The 19398-nt window shown below is 38.8% G+C and overlaps 1 protein-coding gene across 9 annotated transcripts in view; it reads left to right on the forward strand.

Moving 5' to 3' along the window:
• The window catches only part of RBFOX3 (RNA binding fox-1 homolog 3), a 206964-nt gene that overhangs the window by 45883 nt on the left and 141683 nt on the right, over positions 1–19398 (forward strand). The gene's annotated exons all lie outside the window — the stretch shown is intronic.

Here is a 19398-nt window from a genome sequence, read left to right on the forward strand (position 1 = left end):
AAACTCTTCACCGTTCTACCAAGGTTATATAATTCATAATGTTGTTCTATTGTTCAATTGTGTTCAGCTGTGGACCTTCCATGGGATTTTCTTGGCAGTGATACTGGAATGGTTTGCCAGTTCCTTCTCCAATAGGTCTCCATTTTACAGATGAGGAACTGAGATAAACAGATGTTAAGTGACTTGCTTATATAATACAAGTTATATAGGACAGCTAGGTGGTGCAGTGGATAGAGCACCCATCCTGGAGTCAGGAAGACATGAGTTCAAATCTAGCCTCAGATACTTACTAGTTTGCAGCTCTGGACAGGTCTGTGAACCCTGTTTACCTCATTTTCCTCATCTATGAAATGAGCTAGAGGAGGAAATGAAAAACCATTCCAGTATCTTTGCCAAGAAAATCCTAAATGGGGTCAGAAAGAGTCAGACGAGACTGAAACAACTGAACAATGAGATGAGTAGGGAAAGCATTTTAGGCATGGAGGACAATCTATATACAAAGGCAAGAGATGGAATGCTGTGTACAAAGGACAGGAGGCAGTCCAGTTTGGCTGGAACATGAAGTGCATAATAATATGAAATCAGTTTAGAATGAGAGGTTGGAGCCAACAAGAAGGGTTCTGAATGCCAAGTACAAAAATTGATATTTTTCCACAAAGGTAATAGGGAGCCACTGAAACTTCTTAAAGAGTGACATGGTAGCTTGTCCTAAAAGAAAGGAAGGGGAAAAGGGACTTTATTTCCTTTGAAGAAATGGAATTCTCTGGTCATGGATTTTCAGTTTCAGATGAGTTATCAATTTTGATGAACTGACTGATTTTCTTCATTCTTTATTTCAAGGGAAGGTTTAATGGATGGGGGACAGGGAGGGCTATATTTGAAAATTAAGGTGATAAAATATAATAAATTTTAAACAAAAAATAGAAATAAAAAATTCATGGGGTGAGGAGTAATATTTGAACTAACTCCCTCATAGGGTTGTTAAAAGGATCAAATGAGATGGTGAGTACAAGACTTCTTTCCAAAGAATTTGGAGAAAACTTAGCAAATATATGAATTCTCTTTTATGTTCTGCTATGCACATGGCAATTTTTTATTTTTTTATTTTGTTTTTAAGTTTAAAATAAATTTTAAAAAATTATAAAAAATATTTGATATCAGTAAAATCTATTTTTAAAAGAGTGACATGGTTAGATGTTTGCTTTCAGAATATCAATTTGGTAGTTGTAAAGAGATTGAATTGGAGGGAGAGGAGATCAGAGATTAATAAACTATTGTAGTAATCCAAGGGACAGGTAATGAGAGGGGTGGCTAGATGGTACAGTGGATAGAGCACTGGCCCTGGAGTCATGAGGACCTGAGTTCAAATCCAGCCTCAGACACATAATTACTTAGTTGTGTGACCTTGGGAAAGTCACTTAATCCCATTGCCTTGAAGAAAGAAAGAAAGGAAGGAAGGAAGGAAGGAAGGAAGGAAGGTACTGAGGGCCTGAATTAAGTTGGTTAGCATTATGAATGGAGAGATGGAGCTAAATGTGAGGTATTGTGGGGTAAATCAAGATTTGATGTCTTATGAAATAACAGGAGAAGTTGAAGTTGATTTCTATGTTGTGTTGGGTTACTGGAAAAATGATAGGTAAGCTCAACAGAAAAAGGGAAGTTAGTGGGTAAGATTCTATTTGCTATTGTGGGACTTGTCCAGTTGTGACATCTTAAGGTGACAGTTTATAAAAAAAGGAACTATAGTTAAGAAGATTATAACTGGTTATATAGGTCAGGGAATTATTCATAGAGATGATAATTGACCCCTTTTGAACAGATGAGATCACTGAGAGAGCAGCTTGGGTAAAGAAAAGAAATCCCAGAGAGAGCAATAGGATATACCTGAGACTGAGAAACAACTATCAACTGAGCAGGAGGTGAATCAGAAAAGGAAGTCTCACAAAAATTCAAGGATGAGAAAGGGTCTAAGACAGCAAGTCAAATCACTATTTATGAGGAACTTCATGGAAGGTACCCTTACACTTGCTAGTAGGAACAAGATGTTCTCCAAGATCCCTTCTATCATTAAGATTTTATGATTCCATGAATGAAAGAATAAAGGAATACTCAGACATGTCTTTGAGACATCTTTTCCTACTTTTATCTGCTGTAAATAAGTTTTTCTCCTTACTTTCCACCCTGGTTAGCTTCTGATTCTTCTGACTGCACATCTAGAAAATACAAGTAACTGTGCAGAGCAATTCAATCTAACCATAGACACCAACTTAAATACTGACCCCACTTCCCAAGAGAAATCAGTCTGTGAGCTTCAAATAAATAAAATGCTTTCTGCTTTTCTTTTCTTTCCTTTGATTTGTGCAAGAGTTTGTGTTGGGAGGGGTATTTGGGGTAGGGAAAATGTGACATACTTGGGGGTGGTTGAGAACAGAGAGGAATTAAAGAAAGATGTTTTGGCAAATAAGTTTATTTACAAGATGGATAGGACAGAAGACAAAACTTTGTTACTTTTTTTTTGGTCAGTTGATTCTTTATAATTATATATTTGGGGGTGAGTGTAATCTCCAGCCTTACCAGCTGCAGTAAATCTGGGCCTTATGAATACAACTGTTAATTCTGGAATGTCTAAGAATTATACTACATGGATTATGCTGTGACTCAGGGCATAACATTCAGTAGGCAATCAAGAACTGTGCCACATCAACTTTGCTGGTACTTTTCATGTAAGACCCTGGGGAAAGCAATCAAGAAAAAAGCAATGCTTGAGCCTTCCTAGGTCCCTAGAGCACTATCTAGAAGGGAAAGTATGGATCAATGTGCTCAAAAGCATCTCTGTTTGATTTGTTGGAATAACAAATATTTGATTGGGGGAGGGTATTGATGGTGCTAATTAGAAGAGCCTCTGGTCTATTTGATTTGATGGACTTTGTAGAGTTCGGACACATGTTGGCAAGGACACTGTCTGTGGAGGTATGCATGAGCCCTAGCACCTTGCTGAGTGGACATTAGTAACTCCTGTAATTGGTCCCCAGTGGCTGAGGCTTTTTCCAAAATGATTCAGGACTGAAAGTCAGGGGGATGAAGAACCACTGGAATTGGGAACAAAAACAAAGCAGGGTCAGCGAGACTTTTGTTCTCACCTAGACAGCAAAAGAAATTCAAACACATTTTAAACTGGAAAGACCTCTTGTATCCAAGAAATTTTTGATGGTCATGGAGTCAATCTTATGCCATAGGTAGAATAAAAGCTGAAAGAGGAAAAAGTCCATCTTATAGGATGGTGGGGGAGTGGAGAGAAAGAAAGAGGAGAAAGGAAAAGGAGAGAGGAGAGAAAGTAGAGAGTGTAGAAAGAGGAAAAGGAGAGAAGAAAAAAAAGAGAGTTTAGAAGAGGTACATGTTGTAAGGAATGGAAAAGAGCCACCACTAGCAGCTTCAGGTTCCATTTAGTGCTGTGCCATAGATCAACTCTATTCTAAACAGTTCCACCCAGCTTGGGCCATTTGATTCCAACCTTCCCTGACTGCATCCAAGCAAACAGTATCTGAAGCAGGCCATGAGCCAGGTAAAGCTGCAGACATTCTCTGTGGCTCTCTGGTTTTTTCCAGCATTGAAAGCTATTCTCAACCCAGTGACCAACAGAACCATATACAGCCAGACCAGTAATGCTCACTGCAACTTTAAGAATGGCTCAGTGTTTGGCTTGCTAGCTCTCCAGGGATCTCTCAAAAAGATCACTTCCTATTACCTGATGGAGACAGGGAGGGTGGGGGATAGAGAAGAGATTTGAGGTAGAAGATATTTTATTTTTATTTTTATTTATTTTTTTTGAAAGGCAATGGGTGGGGCAGCTAGGCAGCAGGGGCAGTGGATAGAGCACTGGCCCTGGACTCAGAGTTCAAATCTGGCCTCAGACACTTAATAATTACCTAGTTGTATGGCCTTGGGCAAGCCACTTAACCCCATTGCCTGGCAAAAAAAAAAACAAAAAAACTTAAAGAAAGAGAAAGGCAATGGGGCTAAGTGACTTGCCCAAGGCCATACAGCTAGGTAATTATTAAGTGTCTGAGGTCAGATTTGAACTCAGGTCCTCCTGATTCCATGGCCGGTGCTCTATCCACTGTGCCACCTAGCTGCCCCTTAGAAGATATTTTCTAAGCAAGATCCAAGCTACTACTAAACTCCAGGAGCCTGGGAACATCATGTAGGTTCCAGATTTTCCAAATTGTTCACAAAAAATAAACCATAGGAATTAAAGTAGAAAAAGACATTAGAAATTATCTAACTTTAGGGGCAGCTAGGTGGCACAGTGGATAGAGCACCGGCCCTGGAGTCAGGAGGACCTGAGTTCAAATCTGGCCTCAGACACTTAATAATTACCTAACTATGTGGCCTTGGGCAAGCCATTTAACTCCATTTGCCTTGCAAAAAAAAAAAAAGAAAGAAATCATCTAACTTCATCCCTTCAATATACTGAAAAGGAAACTGAGGTCCAGAGATAAGAAGAGACTTGCCCAAATATCACATAGTCTACTAACTTTAAACCCATTGTTTTTTGGATGCTTATTATTGTTATTTGATAGCATGAATGTGTCCTAAACCCATTTAAATCTCCAGGCTTGCCAAAGTACCAGTACTAATACCATTGGAAGGCAACAATTAGGAGGTAACAAATAGAACCAACTCAGTTTTCTGGGGAAATCCTTGCAATTTCCAGGTGTATTTAGCTCTGCCTGCAGTTTCTTCCCTGGAAAAGAATTATGGTAGGGAAATTAGCACTAGCTTTAGCTGTCCCTTAGTAGAGACAGGGTCTCATCGTCTTCTACCATATAGTAGGAATGGATCTATATATTTACTATTATCTTCATTGATAGGAGTTTCCTCACCAGCAAGCTCCCCTGCACCAATGAAATCATAGATCCAAGAAAAAAGAAAGGAAGGGAAGGGAAGGAAAAAGAAAGAAGAAATTTCTTTACATGTTGTATTCCACCCCAGTTGAGATAATACAAAGACTGGAGGTTCCCCCACGGCTTGGAAGGACTAGAATAGAGGAAATGTGTCACAATAGAATAGACAACAGAATACTGAGACCCAAATTGTCTAGAAGGTAGAAGAAGAAGGGATATGAGGGCCAGATGAGTAATCTACTAAATAAATGGTTCAACCAGGTAGGGATCCCAGGAAGGAGTTTAATAAAGAGGCCAGACACTTTGCAGCATTAGAAGCCTTAAAAGTATTTGTTACTCCAACTTGCTCAGAGGTAGCCTTGCTTGTTATATGGTTTTAGAGATAAACTAGGTGGCAAATGGACCTGAAGTCTGGAAACTGGCCTCAGACACTTATGACTCTAGACAAGTAATTTAACCCTATTTACTTCAGTTTCCTAATCAACAAAATGAGCTGGAGAAAGAATTAGAAATCACTCCAGCATAATTACCAAGAAAAACCCAAAAGAGATCACAAAGAATCAGAAATGACTGCAAATGACTTAGCAACAACAATAAAAAGTGGTTCAGTGTATAGAATGCCATGCTTGGTGACAGGAAGACTTGAGTTTAAAACCTGCTTTATTAGCTACATTTATTAGCTGTGTGACCCTAGGCAAGTTTCCTCATCTGCAAAAAAGCAGGGAATCAGATGAGATTATATAATGTAAAGCAATTGTAAACTATATAAAACACTATGTAGGCATTAACTATTATCTTAAGGATCATCTGGTCATATTACAAATGGAAAAATTGAGACCCAGAGATGTACAGGATGACCCCTAGGATCATTAAGTTAGAGATTGAGAATTTGAAGCCAGATCTCCCTACTGTTGTCACCACTGCAGCTTTATCTCAAATCCTGGAGTTTGATGGTGGAACCAAAAGTGAAATTCTCCTTGTGCATAAAAAAAAAAAGCAAAACCCACCATTTTTTTTTACAAAGGAAGAAACCACCACTAAATTTACTATTTTGGATTCAAGAACTACCTGATTTCCATGTCTTGGAATTCCTTGCTTCCTTCAAGCCTCAGCTCAAGTGCCACTGCCATGAAAAGCCTTTCCTACCATTTCCTAGCTTCAATACAAGGGCTCATTTCCCTCACCCAATTACTTTGTATTTATCTTAATTATATTTTGTGTTTATAGAGAGGCTGTGTGGAATAATTGATAGAATACTGACATCAGAGTTAAGAGATCTTGAGTCTGAATTCTGCTACTAATACACATTTGGCAGCATGACCCTGAACAAGTCATTCAACCTCTCAGTACTCCCAGACAACACTCCAAGACCATATTCTGTGGAATAATTGCAGATTTTCATTGATAAAGGAAGTTTCTTCAAAAGGAAACTGGTAGAGGAGTAGACATTTGTTATTTGTTTATCTGCGTATATGTTGTGCCTCCATTCCCCCCTACCCCACAGCACATAAGGAGCTGTTTGTTTTTATTTCTATATCAATGATATCTAGCCCAGAGGTTGGTACACAGTAGGTACTTAATAATAAATGTTATTTGAATTCATTTTAAGACATAATCAAGTCTAATCTGATTGTGAAAGTAGAGAAAAAAATAAAACAAAGTCTAGAGTTGGAGACAGAATTAGGGGATGGGGGATATAGATGGGGGGGAGAGTAGGCTTCCCTTCCCTTCCCTTCCCTTCCCTTCCCCTGAGCAGGGCTGAGGTAAAAATGCCCAGGAATGACTTGATTTGGAGCATGTTTGACCGGGAGCAGCTGTCAATCAACAGGAGTTAGCGGGTCTTCTGAGAGCCTAGAGAGGAAGACCAGTGCTGAATCGGCACCAGCCCTCAGAAAGACTGTCGTCTGAAACCGGAGACAGTGCAGCTATTAGAGTAGAAAGAGGCAGCAGCTAGAGCATGTGTGCAGAAACAGCCAATACTCCCTTCATACATTAGTAATGGGGAGAACATCTCAGCTTGTGCCTTTGGTGTTGCTGGAAGTGGGGGATGGGGAGGTTAAAATAGGGGTGTTATGAGGTTAAAGGATGGAACCCTTCCTGACCTGTCACTATCCATCCTGGGTCATCCCATCCCAGAAACTTTTAGAGATGCAGGAAAATGGGGAGAGCCCTGGGGCCCTTTTCTTCACTCCCATCTCAACCCTAACCCCAAGCCCTCCCCATTTTGCCCCACCCTTGGTCCCCTGGCTTTCCTGGCCCAGCTTGCCTCTGTTGCACAACATTATCATTTCATAATATTCTGAAATATACATGAAGTTGGCTGAATGCAGACAAAATTGCACCATTTACAGCATGAATATTTCATGCTGGCTTAGCTCCGAGGTATCCGTCTGATGGAGTTGGAAGCCCACTGCCCTGGACCTTCTCCGGCCATCCACTTCCTGTTCTATTTCACTGAGCACACTGGGTTAATTTGGTGGATTGGAGTGTTAAAGGAGTGGGAAATGAATGGAGAGGGCACTGTGGGATTCAGCCTTCCAGAGTGAGAGGGATGGTGAGGAGAAGGATGAGCACATGATGGCCCATTTGCAGTCAGCCCTCACCCTCAACTTTGTGGCTTGGGTGTTCCAGGAATATCCTGGTGGACTGGGAAAAAAAACAGCATGAACATCAGAGGAAGAGATACCTGGGCATCCACTGGTTCATTGTATTCCCAAATCCTGGAGCAGAGATCTAGCTCTGCGGAGGATATAGGCAAACAGGGTTTGAGGGACTTTGGCAAGAAGACTGCCCCATCTTCCAGTGAATCCTTTGGGTGCTTGGAACAGTGGTTTTTCCCTCACCCTGCTGAAAACACAGGGCCATGACAATGCGGAGGAATAGAACGGGGCAGCAAGGACAACAAACGCCAGTGCCTTAGAAAAGTAAGATTATAGGAATATGGGTAAGGAGAGGTGTGGATGTGGTCTGTATATAAGCATGTAGGTATTGTGGCAGGGAGGAGCCAGCAAACATTCTCTTCAGAAATGCTGTGAAGTGGAGAGAATTTTTTGGGAAAGAAGGTTTTCCAAACCAGAGTCCTTTCTCCATGACTCTCATGAAAATTCAGCCACACATACCAGGTTCCACAACAGCTGTACCACTGGCTGCCCGCCAACTTGCTCTGTGTCTGTGTGCTGCAAACCTGTCTGTCTCTCAAGGGGTTCCCAGTACACATCAGTGCCAGACCCTCCCCTTGTATCACCTCCTGACCAGGATCCCAGATCTACCAGACCATACCTCCTTCTGTTCCTGCCTGCTGCGAGACAATCCTCCCAAGGCACCTCAGGACACAACACCACCTGTCATGAAATGGGCCTCAATAGACAATCTTTAACTATCAAATCATCAACCTTCTTCAGTAGAACTCTCTCTAATGATTGAGAACTGATTGAATTCTTTTCTCAATAAATAGAAACCCCACCCTGGCTGTTCACTCCCTTATTTCCATCTAGCTAATCCCTGCCCTACCAGTTTCCCAATCCAGATCTGTCTGCCTCTTCTACTATCTCTAAAATGCCTGTTTCATAATTAGAAATTTTCCTTAAATTTTAAATCTCTTCCTTTCTTACTCCTTCAATCTTCTGTCATTTCCTGAGAACTTGATTCCTGAGGACATTCATTCACTGGTCACACTTTAAATATTATCGATACTCTTTCTTATCCCTCCTGTTTCACTGCTTCCAGAGGAGAGTTGGAATACTTCTTGATCCCTATAGCTGTTTCCATACTGTCTCTTCCACATCACTCTTTAAAAGTTCTTACTGACAAAATCTATCACCCAGGGGCAGCTGGGTGGTGCAGTAGATCCCTGGAGTCTGGAGAACCTGAATTCAAATACAGCCTCAGATACTTAATACATACTAGCTGTGTGACCTTGACCAAGTCACTTGACCCCATTGTGCCACAAAACAAACAAAAACATTTATCACCCACCTCAGATCTTAGTCACCGTTATTTACTACCTCTACTATTCCCCCCTTTCTGTCCCCCCAAAATCATTCTCTCTCCTTCCTCAAAGAGTACAGTTGCCTAATTCACAGTCTCACTTTCCAATCCTACCTCCTGCCCCCATACTAGGGGACATCAACATACAAATTGATGTTTCCTCAATCAACTCAGTCCCCAGGTCCAGTCCTCTATATCTAAACTACACACAGGGTCCTTTATCTTTGATGTTACCAATAATCTCAAATGTTCCACTTTGGTGTTCTTGAACTCAAAATTCTGATCATAATAATTTTGAATCACTTCTTTTCCTTTACCCTTTACATATATAACTCAGTATTTCCTCACTTGTGACCTCTAAACCCTCTGCTCAGTACTTCTCCAGGCTATCACACCTAACTACACCCTCCTTCCTTCCCAATCTTAACCCCCTTAGTGAACTAGCCTTTACTCTCAAATTCTTTAGGCCTATCCCTGATTGCTCCTTGACAAATCCCCATTCCAGCACCTGACTACTTCTCAGCTTCTTTTCCTACTTCTGTCTTTTCTAATGATTGTTCCTAGTTCACCCCTTCTATGATTTCTATACAAATAAGTCTATATTTCCTCCAACCTTTAAAAAACCCTGACTTGGGGTGGCTAGGTGGTGCGGTGGATAAAGCACCAGCCCTGGAGTCAGGAGTACCTGAGTTCAAATCTGGTCTCAGACACTTAATAATTACCTAGCTGTGTGGCCTTGGGCAAGCCACTTAACCCCATTTACCTTGCAAAAACATCAAACAAACAAACAAACAAAAAAAAAAAAACCCTGACTTGATCTTAACATATCTACTAGCCTAGATTTCTCCACTTCCTATCTAGCCTCCTAGGAAAAAATTGTTTACATTCACTTCTTTTCCTCATTCTCTTCTAAACTTTAGACAATCTGACTTCCAACTTCATCATTTAACTGAAATCTCTTGTCTCCAACTAATGATCTTTTAATTGCCAAATCTAATGGTCTTTTCTCATTCCTCATTCTTCTTGACCTCTCTGGAGTATGAAACAGTATTGATCATCTTCTCCAAGACAGTCCTCTTTGAATGTTGATCACACTCTTAATTCTTCTGTCTTTCTGACCACTCATTCTCAGGTTCCTTTGCTGGATCTTTATTCATGGTATTCCCTTGGGTATTCCCCAAGTCTAGTCCTGGGTCTCCTTTTCTTTTTTCTCTATTCTTTCTTATTTGAAAATTTCCTCAGTTCCCTTGGGTTTAATTATCATCTTTTTGCAGATAACTCCCAGATCTATTTAGCCTCAGGTTATTTTCCAGGCTTCCCATTCCATTTCACCAACTCTGCATTGAACTTTTCAAACCATATATCCCATAAATATCTTATATTTAACTATTTAGAATAGAACTCAGTACCTTTACCCTTCCTTTCTCCAAATATTTGTTTTATTCTTTTATTTACAGCAAATAATATTTTATAATATTTGAAGTGTAGCACCCATCTCCCCATCCCCTAGGTTCACAACTTTGGGACAATCTTTAACTTTTTTACTTACCTCATATCCAATTAGTTGCCAAATTTTTGTTGTTCAGGTTATCAAAAAATGGTTGCCATTTTTACCTTCAAAACATTTCTGGGGCAGCTAGGTGGTGAAGTGGATAGAGCATGGCCCTGGAGTCAGGAGTACCTGAGTTCAAATCCGGCCTCAGACACTTAGTAATTACCTAGCTGTGTGGCCTTGGACAAGCCACTTAACCCCATTGCCTTGCAAAAATCTAAAAAATATATATATATATATATTTCTTCATTCATACAGTCACCATCACCCTTTCCCTGGCCTTCTATATTAGCTTTCTAATTGGTCTCCTTGCTATAAGTCATCCCTCACTCCTAACCATCTGCCCCACAGATGCCAAAGTGATTTTCTAAAGCATTTGTCTGACCATGTTAACTTGTTCTCAAAATGCAGTAAACATTAGTGACTCCCTCTAGGATCAATTATTAACTCTGGCATTTAAAACTCTTTAAAACCTGGCTCCTTCTTACTTTTCTAGTTTTCTTTCACCTTCCTTTCCATCGTGTACTCTCTCTTGTCCAGCCAAACCTGCTTTCTTGCTGTTGCTTGAATCCAGTTTTCCATAGATTTTTTTGCCTTGTCTTTACCCAGCTGTCCCTGTTGCCTTGGATGCTCTCCCTTCTTATTTCTGCCTCTTGGAATCCCTGACTTTCTTTAAGACTAAGACTCAGTCTCTGCCAGAGGATGTGAGGTAGTGGGGAGACGGTGGAGATATAGGGCCACTCACCACTTGCCTTGCCTTCCCCTACAGCTCTCCCCTTCTTTACCCCCATTTCCCTCCATCTTCCAGACTGACAATCCCTGAGGATCCTGAAAAATGCCCAAGGGGCTGTGAGGGAGAGAGGAACAGACATAACCTCTTCGACAAGATCCATCTGGGTCCAGTGGCCAGATATGAATCAGGAAGAATGAAAAGAGCCCTGGATACAAGGCAATCAGGGTTAAGTGACTTGCCTTGGGTCACACAGCTAGCAAGTGGCAAGTGACTGAGGCAGGAATAAAACTCCCATCCTGAATCCAAGGCCAAGGCTAAATCCACAACATCACCTAGCTGCCCTTGTGATACTGTAACGTATGAATGCATGTATCATTCTAATTTTTTATATAATACATATACTGACAACAAGGAGGATGCTGACAATCTGCCTGTACACATGCAACAGAAATTACAATCCAATCCACTTCTACAAATAAAATCCATCATAGTTGGCCTGGTTTTTGAGATCACTAAAAAAAAAAAGACTAAGACTCAGCTCAAGCAGCACCTTCTTCATGAGGCCTTTCCTGGTTTGAGCACCCACTAGAGTCTTAACTTCTAAGACAACCTTCACTTTACTCAAAATATATCTTATATGTGCATACAAGGACAGCTAAGTGGAGCAGTGGATAGAGTGCTGTGCTAGGAGTCAAAAAGACTTTGCTTCCTGAGTTCAAATCTAGCCTCAGATTCATAATAATTGTTTGACTCTGGGCAAGTCATCTAACCCTGTCTGCCTCAGTTTCCTCATCTATAAAATGAGTTGGAAAAGGAAATGACAAACTAATATCTTTGCCAAGAAAACCCTAACTGTGGTCAGAGAGTCAGACATGACTGAAACAACCAAACAGCATATGCATCTAAGTATCTGTGTGTGTGTGTGTGTGTGTGTGTGTGTGTGTGCGTGCATATATGTGGTCTTCCGCTCCCCATTAGAATGTGATGTCCTTGGGGAAAGGGATTAATTAATTTGTATTTAATGAAAGACAAGCATTAATTAGGGAAGGGCTAAAGAACAACTGCTATTTCAAAGATTTTGGTACCCTTCTGAATATAACCTGTATGGAAAAGAAATGGACTTACCCTGTCTGTCCCTCTGACATTCACTTCTGGTATAGAAGACTCTTCCTCAACCTACTAAACTACACATCCTTTAAAACCTCCCAAACGGAAGGAGCAACTTTTGTACCTCATTCCACCTGAGTGGATGGATTTGACCAAGAATTAGGTCTAGTGTGTTTGTGTGTTTGTGTGTGTGTGTGTGTGTGTGTGTGTGTGTGTGTGTGTGTGCATGTGTTTTGGGGGAGTGTAGGAAAGTTCCCCTCAGTAATCAAGCAAAACTGAAATGATTTAGATAGGAATATGCTGTTTAAATAGTGCCAGAAGGTAGAAAAATCCTTTCTTTTGGGGGGAGAAGGAAGAAGCACAGCAGTCCAGGTCAAGAGAGTAGTATTCTTGATTCCTTCCTCCACCAACTTGTTTCTTCTTACATTTAATGAAAGAGGTCATAAGAATATTGTGCTCTTCCACCTTTCTGAACTGGCAAGATGAAGGGCACCCCTCTGCAGCAGAAGAAAGGAAGGAAGGAAAGGGAGGAAGGAAGAAAGATAGGAAGGAAGGAAAATATGGCAAGTACTTCAAATTGGGAATGTTCTTCCCTCAACTGAAATAGTTGTATCCAGTGTGATCCCTAATCATTTGCAAATCACTCTGTCTCTGTATTTCTTAGTCTTACTTTGACTGCCTCTTCCCTCTTTATTACTCATATATTGCTTTTGTAACTCTTTTGTCTGCCTTTGTCTACTCTGAATTTCTAGCTTATATTTCTTTTTCTTAGGGCCTCTATGAAGTGTTTCTTGTTTCTCTTCCTCTTCTCTCCCTCTACCCCACCCCCAGCTTCTCCATACCCATGTATTTATTGCTGCATTTGTTATCTCTCTGCCTCTGATCACATCCTCCTCTTTGTCTTTGTAGTCCAAGGCCAGAACCAAAGCTCTGGATTTACATGGTTCTGGCTCAATCTTGGTATCTTCTCACATAAATCACCCTTCAGCTTGTGCCTACACTAAGGATTCCCTCCTAGGGACCATAGAATTTGGCTTACATCTAGCTCTTTATGAAAAAGGTAAAGATTCCTCAGCTCCCATGTCAGCCCTCAAGCTCACAGACTATCAAATATAGGACAGGCTTTATTTAACCAAACAGAAAAACACAAAGGATTCATACATGAGCCCATAAATAGTCAAAATCACCCTCCTTCCTTCCATGGTAACTGTTTGCTCCAAGGGAACCAAAAATCCTTTAACTGCCAAATCTAATAGCCTTCTCATAGTACTTATTATCTTGACCTCTTTGCAGTCTTAAAACTGTTGACCACCCTCTCCAAATACATTTTCCTCATTGGATATTTTATGACATTATTCTCTTAGTTCTCCTGTCAGACTACTTCTTATCACTCTTTTACTGACTCATCATCTAAATCGTTTCCTCTAACTGTAGGTATACTCCAAGGCTCTGTCCTGTGCCCTCTTCTCTCTCTACGTTCCTCTCTTGGAGACCTCCTCAGCTCCCAGGGGTTCAATTATCAGCTCTATGTAGAAGACTCCCAGATCTATATACTTATTCCTCATCTCTAGCCTGAGCTCCCATACCACATCATCAATTACTTATTGGACATTTCAACCTAGATGTCCCACAGGCAACTAAGACTCACATGTCTGAAAATGAAATTATCTATCCCCCTAAAACATGTTGCTTTTCCAAACATTCCTGTTTCAAATGGATGATTATTGATCTTTTGTTTTACAGTACTTAAATTCTTCCTACATCTTTTGCTTTTCCCAGAGTCCTTTCCTTTAAAACAAATAACTTCTTTTAAGAAAGAAAAGTATTAAGAGGAAGAGGGGGGGGGAATCAACAAAACCAATCAACACATGGAAAAAAATCTGTCATTATATATATATTTCATACTCCTGTAGCCCTCTGTTTAAGGGGGTCTTCATGAAGTTTCCATAAAGGTATGGTGTCATTTTCTTATAAAATCCCAAAGCTGCTTTTCCTTAGGGTGTACAGTTTGTCTTCAATGTGATTCTCTGTTGCAAATACAGATGCCATCAGCAACCATTGCTATTCTAAGGATATTCTTATCATCTTAGGTGGGAAATCCCAAATCCTCTGACCTTTTCAAGCTTTGTACTATCAGTTAATATCTTGAGGAAATTCACTACCTGAATTTCAATTTAAAAAACTGTATAATTTGTGAATGGGATTAAAAAACACTATTGTACTAATATACATATAACAATACAAAATTTTAAGAATGAGATAAAGATAAAAAACAACCTTTAAAAATAACTTTTAAACAAATTTTTTAGTGAAAGCAATGTGATCAAATACTCTTCATTATTTTTTAGTGTTCTCACATTTGGAAAATCATGTTCTATATTCAGTTTATTTTAATATTGAGTTTTACTATACATCAAAGCTGTAAAATATACATCACAAAGATCTTTAGATCCAAATGGGAATAGGACACCTTTGGCTATGATTACTAAATTATTTTTTAATCCCATCCGCCAACTATACAGTTTTTTATTGAAATTCAGGTAGTAAATATCCAACTTCCCTGATGTCATTTTGTTATTCTTATAAACTAATCACAAGTTGCTGTTTTTTTTATATTTTTAACAAATAAGTCAAGACCCACTATAACTCTTCCTTTGAAAAATTTTTAAACAAGGAAAAAGAATTCTGTTTCCAAGTTTTTAAAGTGCTGAAATGAGGGATTTTACAGATGACACGTCATCTTTAGTAACAAATACATAATTTTTAAATGACTTGGTATTTACTATGGCTTCATACTATCAGCTAATATCTCAAGGCACAATATATACTTGGGATAAGATTCATTGTTAATGATAATGAATAAAAACCCATGTTTTAAATAATCTTCATGATAATTAAAAGTTTTTGATTTTTTGGTTGATTTCTTGTCAGATCTGATTAAATCGTCATTGCTTTTACTTTGTAATATGGCTTACAATGTGGTTTAAGAAGAATTAGAGAATTATAAACTGCCATTTTCCTGTTTTTTGCTTGTGTTTACATTATTAGTCTTATCTTCAATCTTTACTTTCTTTGCAAGAATATTTTTAAGCCACTTATCTATTTTATGAGGGTTAGTTTAGTTAAAACTAGATAATGTAATCTATGAATCCATTTAACTGGCCACACATAAACTGCAGCATAACACAATATACTGAAAGTGAACAGATAAGTGAGTGTATCAGTCAACCTCTCATTTTTGTGTAACTCTCTACCCTTCCCTTTTGATATATTTTCACACCATACTTGACAAAAGACTCTCTGACATATAGACCAAATAAAGGTGCCAGTATATCTTGGTTTCTTTTCCTTTTCTTAGATAAATAAGTGTAATTAGAAGTTATGATATTTTCTTTCTGTGCCTATAGATCCCTTTGTGTATGTCCAGTTCATTCTTTCTTCTTGTTTCCTATGCCCTGCTAATTTGGAATCAGAATCAGAGAGAAATTAGACCAGTCCATATTGTTGCAGTGCAGAACCTTTTAGCAGTTAAGTAGTGAAATAGATAAAGCCCTAGGCCTGGAACACAGACTTGAATTCAAATCTAAGTTCAACCATTTACTAGCTATTTGACCCTGAGCAAGTTATTTAATCTCTGTCTCATTTTCCCCATCTGTAAATTAGAGTTAATAATAAATACCTGTCCCCTAGATTTGTTATGAGGATCAAATGAGATATTTGTAAAATGCTCTGAAATCCTTATTAACATTAGCAAATAATTCATTAATTAATACTTAACAGTGGTGACTACATGAAAAAAAAATTTTAAATAGATGCAGTGCATGTCTTACCCCCCACCTCACACAGAGTTCCCAGAAAAGCCATCTTATAAGGTAAAACTTATAGCCCTTCCACAGTGGGACTCTATTTGTCTTCATACAATTGTAAATTTATCTTAATAGTGGACCTGATCCTGAAGAGAAGTATAAAACCCCTCTTTCTCTTACTAGCTAATTCATTGCTCCTCCCCAAATAGCACCTCATAGAAATAATCTGGCTCATGCTTATGACTATCCCAAATGGAACTAATAAAGTCCTTTCTCAAAAAGGTATTCAGTATATAATATGAATTATAAGGACATGTTTCTTTTCTCTTCCATAGAAAATTCTGAAAACAAAAATGACTCAAAATGCATATTAACAAATAAAAATATGTAATAATTACCCATCACATTCATTATAGTCTTCCATAAGATAAAGGCAGCTTTGTGGGACTAATGAAAAGATAGCTCACATTCATCTGAAACCAACACTGGGTAACTCAGAAGGTCCAGATTTCCTAACCAACTTAGACAATGTTCAGTCATTTTTCAGTCATATTCTTCATAATCCCATTTGAGATTTTCTTGGCAAAGATGCTAGACTGGTTTGCCATTTCTTTCTCCAGCTCATTGAGGAGATGAGGAAACTGAGGCAAACAGTGTGAAGTGACCTGAAGTGACCGGCCTAGTATCATACAACTTAGTAAGGATCTAAAGTCTGATTTGAATTCATGAAGATAAGTCTTTCTGATTCCAGGCCCAACACTCTATACTACATCACCTAGCTGCCCTAACCAGGACAGGGTTTAAGCTTTGGGTTTAAGCTTTATTCTTCCATTGCACCCTCCTAGCAGTGTTCTCCTGAAAAGTACCATTGTTTTGAGCATCACAGAATACAGAGTTTGAGACATAGATCCTACTGACCTTCTGGTCCAATTCATATATGAAGGATATCTGACAACAAGTGACCATCATATTTGCTTTGAAGACTTTCACGGAGGAAAAACTCACTCTTAAGGCAAGCCATTCCACTTTTGGATAAACTCTACTAATTGTTAAACCTTTTTCTTTACACAAAATCTAAATTGACTGCTTTGCAACTTTCATCCATTATTCCTGGTTCTGCAAATTGAAGATTTTAACAAAATCACAGAACCTCATTATTTAAAACTTGACCTAGAAACCCATTTACAACACATTTATCAAGTATGTTTGTTTGAAGACCTTTAATGACTCAGCTCATTCCATTTTTGAATAGCTCTAATTGTTTGGAAGTATTATCTTTACATCAAGATCAGCCATGACACTTCTATCCATTGTGCAAAGGTTCTGAAAACAACTCTCCTACCCCCCCCCCCAGTATTCTATTTAACCATGCTTAACTTGCCAAATGTCTTTAGCTGATTATCATATTCAATGACCTCAAGACTATCTATCATCCTGATTGCCTTACTCTAGACACTCTCTAGTTCATCAATGTCCTTCCTAAGTCCAGAATCCAGAATTGAATTCAATAACTCAGATGAGGGCCAAGTAAAGTATCACCTCCCTATTCCTGGAAGCTAGACCCCTTTCGTAGACAATCTAAAATGGCATGAACATTTCTGGTTACCACGTTACATTGTTGACTTATATTGAGCAAAACCCCCAACTTCTTTTCAAAACAACTTCTATCCATGCTACCCCATCTTATAATAATGGAGTTGCTTTTTTAGACTGAAATGTAAGAATTTACATTTATCCCTATTGATTCATATGATTAGAACCAATGTTTTAATCTGTCAAAATATTTTTGGATGCTGACTAGTTACTCATTAGAGAGAATGGTGGAACTGAAGTCAGGAAGAGTCACCTTCCTCAGTTCAAATCTGGCCTCAGACATTTACTAGCTATGTGGCCCAGGACAAGTCACTTAACCCTGTTTGCCTTAGTTCCTCATCTGAAAAATGAACTGGGGAAGGAAATGACAAGTCACTCACAGTATCTTCACCAAGAAAACTTCAAATAGTACCAAGAAAGTTAGACACAACTGAAATGATTAAACAAAAATGTCATCTACTATGTTGGTTATGCCTCCCAACAATGCTGAGCATTATATCCTTACCTGTGTCCAACTTCTAGAGAAAGATATTAAACAGCAAGGTCAAAGTACAGATTGCTGGAGTATTCTACTGTATACAGTCTACCACACGGACATTGAACCTTTAATAAATGTCCTTAAAGTCACCTCCTATTGGGCAAATAAAACCCATCTTTAAAACTCTTGAACTCATGAAAGATTCAACTCACTAAGACTGGAAACAACCATTTTTCAGAATCTTGTTGGTCTCTGACTTAATGTTCAGAGAAGATTAAAAAACAGAAGAAAGTAACGAAGGAATCAGCTTCTACGAGGCAATCACATATGGTGGCCATATGCTTGTGGCCACCACAACAGCTGGAGCTGAGGGGAGATAGATTCCCTTACCTCTCCTTACTGGAAATCCAAGGGATAGAAAGCATTATATCCCTGCCCCCCCCCATGTAGAAAACAAAAAGGACAGATTTCCACCTCACTTATAAATAGCTATGGGAAGAATATTCTGTTTCCATCAACAATCATTTTTGTCATAATCTTCCAGTGACCAATGAAGTGTTGCTGTGTCATCCCAAAAGTCTTTCAGTACTGAGATACAGTGCATGTCCAGTTCCACTGGAAATGATCTTTTCTAACAAAGGTCTAATACTTTATAATTTCATGAAGTGGACTGGAGAACACAGTTTGATCAACACTCTTGCTACACACAAACACATTCACACATACTATCACTGTTCCACACGTAAAAATGACTTAAATAATTTACTTAACTTTTATTTTATTAAAACAATAATACAATCTGTTATGGTAGCAATCAAACAAATTAATAAAGTACATATAGTAAAATTAATATCTAATATCTATATCTTAGTCTGTATTACATTCACCATCATAAGATCATTTTAACACAGAAGGGATTTTTAAGATCACATAATCCAAACCCATCATTATACAAAAGAAGAAAAAATTGAGATCCAGAAAGTGATTTGTCCAAATTCATATAGGTAATACTGTCAGAATTGAGATTTGAAACCTCTTATTCTAAATCCAGTGATACTTTCTTTGCATCAGCTTCTTTCCAAAGGTAACAAGGAAAACAAGATAGTGGTAGAGGTGTTGAGAATTCTCTAATTACCTGATACCTCCATAGTAACACATTTAATCACCCCCCCCCTTACCACTGGTGGAATCAGATTGGAAAGTGAGGAGGAGGAGAAGCACCCAGTCCCATGACTATG

The sequence above is a fragment of the Macrotis lagotis genome, chromosome 2 (assembly GCF_037893015.1).
Source record: "Macrotis lagotis isolate mMagLag1 chromosome 2, bilby.v1.9.chrom.fasta, whole genome shotgun sequence".
Taxonomy (NCBI): domain Eukaryota; kingdom Metazoa; phylum Chordata; class Mammalia; order Peramelemorphia; family Peramelidae; genus Macrotis; species Macrotis lagotis.